An 11,006-nucleotide genomic window follows, 5' to 3' on the forward strand; every position below is an offset into this window, starting at 1 on the left:
ATTCCCTGGATCAACTTTACCTATAAATGTTAGTATCCAGTTATATTCTGTGTATCCAAGAAAGAATCCAGGACTTTTTTTAAAACAATCCACTGAGCTGGCCAGAACCAACTCTTGAGGAAGTCTATTCAACATTTTCACAGCTCTCACTGTGAAGAAACCTTTCCATGTTTGGAGATTAAATCTCTTTTCCTCCAGACGTAAAGAGTGCCCCCTTGTCCTCTGTGATGACCTCAGGGTGGATAACTCTACACCGAGTTCACTATATGAACCACTGATGTATTTATACATGGAGATCATATCCCCCCTTATGTATTATACATGGAGATCATATCCCCCCTTATGTATTATACATGGAGATCATATCCCCCCTTATGTATTATACATGGTGATCATATCCCCCCTTATGTATTATACATGGAGATCATATCCCCCCTTATGTATTATACATGGAGATCATATCCCCCCTTATGTATTATACATGGAGATCATATCCCCCCTTATGTATGATACATGGAGATCATATCCCCCCTTATGTATGATACATGGAGATCATATCCCCCCTTATGTATTATACATGGAGATCATATCCCCCTTATGTATTATACATGGAGATCATATCCCCCCTTATGTATTATACCTGGTGATCATATCCCCCTTATGTATTATACATGGAGATCATATCCTCCCTTATGTATTATACATGTTGATCATATCCCCCCTTATGTATTATACATGGAGATCATATCCCCCCTTATGTATTATACATGGAGATCATATCCCCCCTTATGTATTATACATGGAGATCAAATCCCCCCTTAATCTCCTCTTCAGTTCCTCTAATCTTTCCTCATAGCTGAGCTCCTCCATGCCTCTTATCAGTTTGGTTGCCCTTCTCTGTACCTTCTCCAGTTCCCCAATGTTCTTTTTGTGAATTGGTGCCCAAATTGAACTTCATATTCCAGATGAGGTGTTACTAATGATTTGTACAAGAAAAAATTGTTTTTGTAGAGTTTTTTGAGCAGAAAAAAAATGCTAAACGCTCCTAACATCTTTCTTCTAACTTTTTTTTTCATGTACTGTAAAAATGCTAACAAAAAGTTAACGGTCCTAAACGCTTCTAAACGTTAGTAAAAACGCTATTATCATCGTTTTTTTATCCCATGTTTTTTTGCCAGCGTATTTTTGCCCAGTAACTTCTAGATGGAACCTCTCTGTGCTGCCTAATACACAGGCAGCTACTAGATGGAGCACACGTAGATGTGTGTAGCCTTAGCTGTTGTGGAACTACAAGTCCCAGGAGGCACTGCAAGACCCTGGAAGCCCCATGCATGACTCCTAGAGGCAGAAACATGATGGGATTTGTAGTTTCACCACAGCTTAAATGCTGAGGTTGCCTACCCCTGGTGTAGGGAATATATATATATGAAATATCTGAATAATCAGTATGACATTGGAGGTTGATTTACTAAAACTGGGGATTACAAAATCTGGTGCAGCTCTGCATAGAAACCAATCAGCTTCCAGGTTTTATTGTTAAAGCCCAATTGAACAAGCTGTAGTTAGAAGCTGTTTGGCTACCATGCACAGCCACACCACATTTTGCACTCTCCAGGTTTAGTAAATCCCCCCCCCATAGTGTCAGTGTTCGTGCATGCCCCCATTTTTTTCCTAGCGTCACACCAATCCCGTACTCCCAGTTACACCTCTAATGATAAACGGAAGCATTACCTCCCACGTGTCCATAGTCTGGAGGGATTCATCCTGCAGCTCCATGTTCATCTCTTCTACTTTCCTCCCACTCTGCCCCTTTCTGCGGTCTATTGTTGAGATCTGAAAAAGAAATGTCATTTTATAATACATTTCAGCTCCAGCCAAATTCTGACACATGTAACAATCAGTATTTTTTGCTAAAAAATTAGTTTGAACCCCCAAACATTATATATTTTTTAAAGCAGAGGCCCTAGAGAATAAATTGTTGTTTTTTTTAATTTTTTGTGCAATGCTTTGCAAACATAATTTTGGGGAAAAAATACGCTCTTAAAAAATTTTATTACAAAAAACACAATACATAACCCATGTTTTGTAAAATATAAAAAAATGATGTTACACCGAGTAATTAGATACCAAACATGTCAAGCTATAAAATATTGCATGCCTGTGCAACAGCGACAAACAACGTAAATGTTACTATCTATAGACAACGCTTTAAAAGCCTTTACAGGTTACCACTTTAGATTTAGAGAGGAGGTCTGGTGCTAGAATCACTGCCCATAATCTGACATTCACTACCTGCGGGACTGATATGTGCGTCTGCCTTTGACAGCATGCATGGGGGGGACTGGGGCACTTTAATTTTTTTTTTTTTACACTGTTACTTTAATTTTTATTTATCACTTTTATTGCTGTAAACATCCCTTGTGCCATCAATAGGCATGTGACAGGTACTCTTCATGGAGGGATCTGGAGTCTACAAGACCCTGAGCCCTCCTCTGCCCTCATTCAAAACACCAAGATCATTTTTTTGAAAATGGTTTCGATGACATCAGATTTGAGGTCACTGCTTTGGGGTTACCATATCCAGTCCCGGCTTTGTTCAGATGTCCGACCAACCAGCTGGTTGCTCTGGTCTTCTGGTGAGCCTGAGCAAGTGTCGGAAGGTGGCAGGAGGGGGAACGTCCCCTTCCACTGCTTGTACAAGCAATTGAGTGGGTGGTTAGCTGCTCGGATTGCTTGTACAAGAGATCTGTCTCTGGGCTGTAAAAAATGGCAGCTGCAGGCATCACCCTGGTATAACCACTTGAAGTCAAGCAACGCATCTGTACATCGATTGGTGGCAAGTTGTTAAAGGGAACCTTTAGTTCGACCCTGCAAGACAAAGTAATAAGTTCACTTATCAGCCCTACAAGCTAAATACCTGGTACTTCCAGGTATGTGGAGGAGGGGGGTCATGTGATTCTCTCCACTTTCTCCTATAAAACAGCTTTCAGTGCCTAAGCAGCCAATCACCTCGCCTAAGCACTGTCATGGAGTTGTTGGGATGGTCCCTTAGCCCTGCGTATGCTCCAACCAAACTCAAGTGAAGTTAGGGCTTTTACTTTGCTTTGGCAGGCTAATGGAGTAACGGGTGAGCAGAGGGCAGGTACGCATAAAGAGTCTGTATGTGCAGTATAATTTTTTGTTTTTAGGAAATCTTCCCTTTTTAGAATTAAAAAGTCACCCTTGACCTCCTGTCCAGTGCCTTTGGCTGGACTGAGATGATGCCAACGGTCTGATGCAGGCAGGAGGAAGCATTTTCCCAGTCTCCTCTAGAAGGCAGTGGGTGGAGGTGAGGAGGGGTTGATCTGCATACTTAAGGGATCCTGACCAATCCCCAGACAAGACGCTTGGAATAGGGTCAGGACAGCCCTAAGTATGACTGAGTCTGCTCAGCAGGAGAAGAGTTCAGAGAGAAGATGGAGTGAGAGAGTGGGATGCAGGAGCCTGGGAGGGGGACCAGTGGGAAGAGGCCTACCTCCAGGTTGAAGTTCAAAGGAGGATCTCTCAACTTCAGCAGTCCCCTGGGAGAGGATCACCTGCGCAGGGGGGAGGGAGCCAACCTAGCAGAAGGCCTGAAGGCAGCCACCAACCCAATAAGCTTGCAGAAGAGGAGGAGTGGGCAGTCCTGCACCCCCTGGGTCGGATAAAGGGAAAGGGCATTCGGGTGAGAAACCAGACTGGCCCCAATCTGGGACTGTTTGATTTAAAGAGAACAATTCTGGGTCCCCTTGCCCAGGGATTCACCCACTACAGCTGGATGAGGAGATGATTCATCTGGGGTCTGGAGTGGTACTAGAAAGCTCTCCAAGAAGAGAATCTTTGGCCGTGTACATAGTTGTTAAGGAATTGTCCTTAGTTTGCTGTTCTTTGGGCATCCAATGCACCCCTCAGCCCCATCCAGGTTCAATACCCCATAGTAAAACAAAAAAACAAACTCAAGGACTGTCTCCTGTGCAAGGTCTGAAGAAAATGCGTGTTGCCTGGCTGTGCAGGACTATAGGGATACCCAAAACTCAGCAACCCCTAAGGGGGTAGTGCTACACAAGAATTATCTTGGCACAAAATATATTGGATGTCAGGTCCACTTTGGGTGAAATGTTATCTTGCCCTGTATGGGCCATGTACAAGGTCACTTTAAAATTGTGTATAACTGCTAACAGCGCCGGGGATCTTGGATGACATCACTGACCAAATTTGTTTTTAGGAACATTACCAATAATACAAATCCAACCCATATCCATTGTACATGTCTCCAGTGTCCAGAATCCATATGTCCGTGCAGATTTCCACTATAGAGTCAAAGATTAAGTTGAAGTCTGTGATATACAAAAATTGTCTAAATGCATTCACCACGTGTACCACTCCTTGAATCTTGGTGTGCTTTGTGTATTTCTTCTGGATCTGTGCAATAATGTGAGACTGTCCCTCTGTGCAGGAGCTTCCTGTAATAAAGACCACTCACTACTATTCTCTTTCATTGTGCAGGGTGGCTGGTCTTGTCTCCACCCCCTCTTGTAGTCGTCAGTGATATTGTCATGACTCATCTGCTATCAGTGGGATTCCCCGCTGACAACAGAATGTAAACAAAAGAAGTGTGGTATTACATTTTTTTTTTATAAACTATGTGGTGGTTCCCCCCCACACTATACCAGTCCATTCGGGTCTGGTATGGATTTTAAGGGAAAAAATGGTTTAGGGTCCCCCCCAAAATCCATACCAGACCCTTAGCCAAGCAGGCAGACTAGCGGGCCAGGAAAGGGTAATGACAAGCATGGGGTTCCCCTTAGAATCCATACCAGACCCGAAGGCCTTATCCAACCACGATTCAAAACACCTATATGTGAAACAGAGCTTTAGTATATCAAGCTCATAGTGCCAATATGGAGAACTACAAAATACAGTGAATCTACTGATTTCTAATGCAGATTACCCAGCAAGCAGTGCCAGATTTATAAGGGGGTAAGAGGGGCCCCCTTTCTATACAAAAATAACATTAAACAATATAAAAAGTTATATAAAATAATAAATAATAATAAAATAAGATGTAGCGCCCTCTAGCATAGCTAGGTAGGATTTTTGCGAGCTAGAAGCCTGGGATGAGTAAGCCTGGGTGTAAGGTAATGAGTTCAACTCAGGACAGGCTGGGAGGCTCTACAGGTCAGGGCTTCTGGAGCCCTCCCACCCTTCCAAAAACTTCTGGAAGTTTCTGGAAGAGGGGCAGAGGAGGGAAGGAGACCCAGATTTGCAGGTTTAGGGGAATTTGGCCAACTCCCAGGCAGGAGGCTGGGCATGGTGACCAAGAGCAACCCTTAAGTAGAACAGAGCCTGTGAAGCAGGGGAGGTGGGTGGAAGATGGACAGAAGGAAGGTGCTGGTGAGTGGACCCTCAGAGGGGGCCCCGGGTTGGGCTACCTACAGGCTGGTTGCTGGACAGGAGGATCTCCACTCTCCACTGTGCCAAGGACATCCTGTCAGCTGGGAAGGAGCTAGACCAGCGTAAGGCCTGAAAGCAGCTACCAACAAGCTAAGCTAACAGGACAGGACAGTGTGAGTACTCCTACACCCCCTGGGCCAGATAAAGGGAGAGGGCGGTCAGGTGCAAGACCCAACTAGTTCTCATCTGGGACTGCTTAAGTGGCAGATCTTGGAATCCCCTGTCCAGAGATACCCTCGGTGCAGCCGGGTGAAGAAGGAAAGAGATACATCAAGGGGACTTCAGCGCCCCTTAAAGAGACAGTGCTGTTTTGCTGATCCCCATTTTTGTACAGTTTGCTAAGAAGTGTGTCCTCAAGGTTGCAGCTCTTTCGGCATCCCATATACCCCTAGACCCCATCCAAATTGTTAACCCCTCAATAAAAACCACAAAAAAAGCTCAAGGACTGTTCACTGACTCTGTGTGTGAAGATGTGGAAAATACATATTGCCTGGCCATACAGAGCTCAGGGGGGAGCCAATAAAATCCAGCGGCCCTCAAGGGGGTGAGCGCTGAAAATGTAAAATATATAATAATAATAATAATAATAATAAATACTTTAATAATAAAAAATACTTTCTTTTATCAAATGTATCTTGGGAACAGGAGCGGACTGACCATTTGGAAACTCGGGCACTGCCCGAGGGCCCGGAGTCAGTAGGGGGCCTCATGAGATGCCCCTGGTACCTTTTTCATAGGCTTTTTTGAGTTTGGGCAAGGACACAGGGCCCCCATGATCCCCTATTGCCCGTGGGCCCCATGAGTTGTCAGTCCGCCTCTGCTTGGGAAGTAATACTTTGCCTGCCATCATTTGTAAAAGTTTTTCCTCTGGACTGGTATATTGTATTGTTTTTAAAACGGAATTTTGGTGGCTCAAGTGAACCAAGCATAGAGCACTTACGCTCTTACAGAAGGTGACGCATGACTGCGTGTGTAAACTAAAGCCTGCCATACACGGGTCAAATTCTGAAAGAAATTTCTTGCAAAAATCTTTTCTAAGAATTTTCGTTTGAATTTCGCACCATTAGTGTGCCACAGAAATGGCCGATTTTCGTGTGACCATCAAATTTGAGTGATCGGGCATGTTGGAAATGTTTTGAAAAACGACCAAATTTCAAATCAATGATGGGAGAATCGTTCAAGAAATACAAAGCTGTGACCTGCAAAGAAAACAAAATTCTTGACCAGGAAAATTCTTTTCTGTAGCAACATAAAGAGAAGTTGAAGGCTTGGTTGGTTGAATTTCAAAATCAATGGTGGCACCATCGGATTACAAAATGCATGAAATTTCTGATTTTCTAAGGAAAATTAGTTGGGAATTTGACCCATGTATGGCCTGCATAACTCTGTGTATGGGGGTCCCCAGAACCTAAAGTGCCCCGGGCCCCCCAAGATATAATTCTGGCCCTAACAGCAAGAAAAAAAAAAGAAAAGATCAATACATTGATCAATACAACTGGTTACTAACATTTATAGGTAAAGTTGGTCCAGGGAATATCCGATTGCCTCTCAGGGGATCAGGAAGGAATTTCTTTTCCCTGTAGGACAGGGGCGGACTGACCATTTGGAAACTCGGGCACTGCCCGAGGGCTCGGGGTCAGTAGGGGGCCTCATGAGATGCCCCTGGTACCTTTTTCATAGGCTTTTTTGAGTTTGGGCAAGGACACAGGGGCCCCATGATCCCCTATTGCCCGGGGGCCCCATGAGTTGTCAGTCCGCCCCTGCTGTAGGAGCAAATTGGATCATGCTTGGCTGGGTTTTTTTGCTTTCCTCTGGATCAGCTGTGGGTGTAGGATTATAACTTTTTTCTATGGTTGAACTGGATGGACGTTTGTCTTTTTTCAGCCAGACTAACTATGTTGCTGCAGTAAGATCTAGGAGGGTGTGACAATGACACCATATGACACCATATTGCATCTCACCGGTGGCCTTTCAGAATTTGGAGTTGGACAAGAAGGGTTGGGTTTTGTTTTCTCACCTCTGCTCAGTCAGGGAGATCCAACGGGAGAAGAATTTGCTGCTAAAACGCATCTTCTAGCTGCTCCCCGGGATACACACAATTGCTTGTTCTGTGTAGGAGAATATGGAGGTGTCGGAGCGTGCTGGCTCAGGTGACCCGCTATCTGACTTGTGAGCAAATAAGAAGTATGTGCAGCTTATCAGGACCTATGAAAGTGAGACAAGGTGAATGTTCCACTCCGACATGACGGCGTCCGTCCTTCTTGACTAAATGCTGTGATTTGTGTAGCATTTAGCCACCAATGCGACCCCAAAATCCTGCAATTTTAAGTCCAACTATGCTGTGCGACTTCATTGTGACTTGCTGCCACTTCAGTGCGACTTTAATGATTCATCTCAATGCAAGTCGCAATGAAGTCACACAAAAGTAGTGCAGGAACCTTTTTATTTGGAGTTGCTGTGATTAGAACGGGGCCATGGAAAGGCATGGGATGTGACTTGTTATGCAACTTCAACATCAATGACAAGTTGCATTGGTGTGAAAAGATATGTGCAGAACAAAAAAAATCATTTCGGATTAATTCGTGAAGTTACTAATTTCGGTTTGTTGAATTTGTAACAAAATTTGTTTTCTTTCATTTATTAGTTTTTCTCCAGCTTCAAATATTTCCAAAGGATTAGAATAGAATTTAATTCAAATCAATCTTAATTCATGGTGAAGAATAGCTGGTTCTATTACAATCGAAATTCAAATTTCTTTCTATTGTGTTCTGTTTGAATCTATTCTATTCTAGTGTAATCTAATCTATTTTTTATTTTCTACTCTATTCTATTGTTTTCTATTCAATTCTATTATTTTCTATATCTATTATTTTCTGTTCTATTTTATTCTATTCTTTTATTTTCTATTCTATTTTATTATTTTCTATTTTATTATTTTATTTACTATTTGATTCTTTTCTACAGTATTCTGTCCCTTTGATTTCTACTCCATTTATTCTATTCATTTATTTTCTATTCTATTCTGTTCTGTTCTACTCTATTCAATGCTATTTTTTTTTCTCTATAGTTTTCTATTCTATTATTTTCTATTCTATTTTTTATTTTCTATTCTATTCTGTTCTATTCTTTTCTTTTCTATTATTTTCTGTTTTACTCTTTTCTATTCAAATCTATTCTATTTTTGTCCTATTCTGTTCTCTTCTTTTATTTTATATTCTATTCAAATCTATTCTATTTTTGTCCTATTCTGTTCTATTCTTTTATTTTATATTCTATTCTGTTCTATTCTTTTCAAAATTTTAATTTTGGAAAACAGCTATAGTCTAACACATAGGGGTTTATTTGCTAAAGCTGGAGAGTGCAAAATCAGGTGCACTTCTGCATAGAAACCAATCAGCTTCCAGGTTTTATTGCCAAAGCTTTATTGAACAAGCTGATGTTAGAAGCTGATTGGCTGCCATGTACAGCTGCACCAGATTCTGAGTGAACCAACCTTAATAAATGGCCAAGAGATGGGCCGCTGATAAGGCAGTACAGCCAATACTCCTGTACTGGGCCCAGGCCCCAGCTTTGTCCCAGAGCACTTATGACTAAGTTTCTGCAACTCCTACGTCTAGCAGAACCTGAATCGCACAGTGAGCCTGCATTCATTTACTGACAGACAAGAGATGGGCCGCTGATAAGGCAGTACAGCCAACACTCCTGTACTGGGCCCCGCTCCCAGCTTTGTCCCAAGGCACTGATGACTACATTTCTTCAACTCCTACGTCTAGCAGAACCTGAATCACACAGTGAACCTGCATCCATTTACTGAGGGTCAAGAGATGGGCCGCTGATAAGGCAGTACAGCCAACACTCCTGTACTGGGCCCAGGACCCATCAGTTCAAAAGGGGGCCCAGGCACCTGCTGAGCAGTAGGGCCAGCTATACTGCCTTATTCCAGACACCGATTCTCTCTCTTCAGCGCTGCCAGCTTTTCCTCAGCTCCCTTCTCCTGTCATGGCTGCGAAGCATAGCATCAATCTCATAGCTTTCACTGGCACTCTGGGTATATTCCTATAAAATATAGAAACATCTGTTGTTATTCTATTGTTTTGTTATGTATTTATTTTCTCTTGATACGTTGACTTTTGATTTTGCTAACTCTCGACAGGCAATATGTATTCAGTCTTGTTAGTCATTCTTCTTTAACCCCTTGGCGCCGGCGCCTCCCGGCCCTTTAAGGGTTCTAGAAGCCAGGAGGCGGGGAGGGGTTTTAGGGTCATGTGACCGCCGTGGTTCGCTGTCCGGTGGTCACATGATCGGGAAAGGTCCCGATCGAAAGAGGAGATCAGGACCTTTCCATGAGTACTGAACGTGTGTTCAGGGCACGCGCTCTCAGCACATATGTTTTTTAATAGCACGCAAATGTGCCACCGCTCGGCGTCTAGGAGGTGCAATTAAAGGTAGGTTTATTAATATAAAAATAAGACAAGAGTCTATGCAAGTCCAACAGCGGAAATCGTAGCCAAAGCCGGAGTCAAGAGCCAGGAAGAATCGTCGCCAGAGCCGGAATCAGGAGCCAGGAAGAATCATTGCCAGAGCCGGGATCAGGAGCCAGGAAGAATGGTCGCCAGAGTCGGGATCAGAAGCCAGGAAGAATGGTCGCCAGAGCCGGGGTCAGAAGCCAGGAAGAATCGTCACCAGAGCGGGATCAGGAGCCAGGAAGAATGGTCGCCAGAGCCGGGGTCAGAAGCCAGGAAGAATGGTCGCCAGAGCCGGGGTCAGAAGCCAGGAAGAATGGTCGCCAGAGCCGGGGTCAGAAGCCAGGAAGAATCGTCGCCAGAGCCGGGATCAGGAGCCAGGAAGAATCGTCGCCAGAGCCGGGGTCAGAAGCCAGGAAGAATGGTTGCCAGAGCTGGGGTCAGAAGCTAGGAGGAGTCTTAGCCAAAGCCGAGTTGGTATCCAGGAAAGCAATGAGTAGCTAAACAGGCGCTTGCTGTTGTGCAACAGACAGGACACGAATGCAATGGACAGCCACAAACAGCAGACTTATATGTGATAAGCTGCCACCTCCTGGGGGAGGAGCCGCAGAGGGCTGAAAGCATAAATGATCCCACAATGCTTTGCAGACAACTAAGATGGATGCCAGCACATGGAGCAGCACAAGGTCTGAGGAAAGGTAGGACCTTGACACCAGTGCCAAGAGGTTAATGTGACCTCTTGTTTACTCTACTCTATATGAAAGCTGAAATAACCCTATGGAACCCCCTGACACATCAATAAATCCACTTGAGGACCGCCCTATAGCAGGGTTACTGCTACAGGGCAGCCATCCTGTATGAAATCACTTGTGTGTGTATATATACGTGATTTTGCACTCTTGCCATAGGGGGTGCGCATGCTCACTTCTGCTGTGAACACTTATAGCACAAGCTGATCTGCGAGTCCCGATGAATGGATGTTCACCGTCTGGAAGGAGGAAGAACAGAGCTCTGCCTATGTAAACAAGGCAGAGTTCTGTTCTGACAAGCAGGGAAGTGAAAGATTTTGCG

This window comes from Staurois parvus, unplaced genomic scaffold (assembly GCF_062004578.1).
Source record: "Staurois parvus isolate SC_StPar_1 unplaced genomic scaffold, SC_StPar_1.0 ptg000196l, whole genome shotgun sequence".
NCBI lineage: Eukaryota > Metazoa > Chordata > Amphibia > Anura > Ranidae > Staurois > Staurois parvus.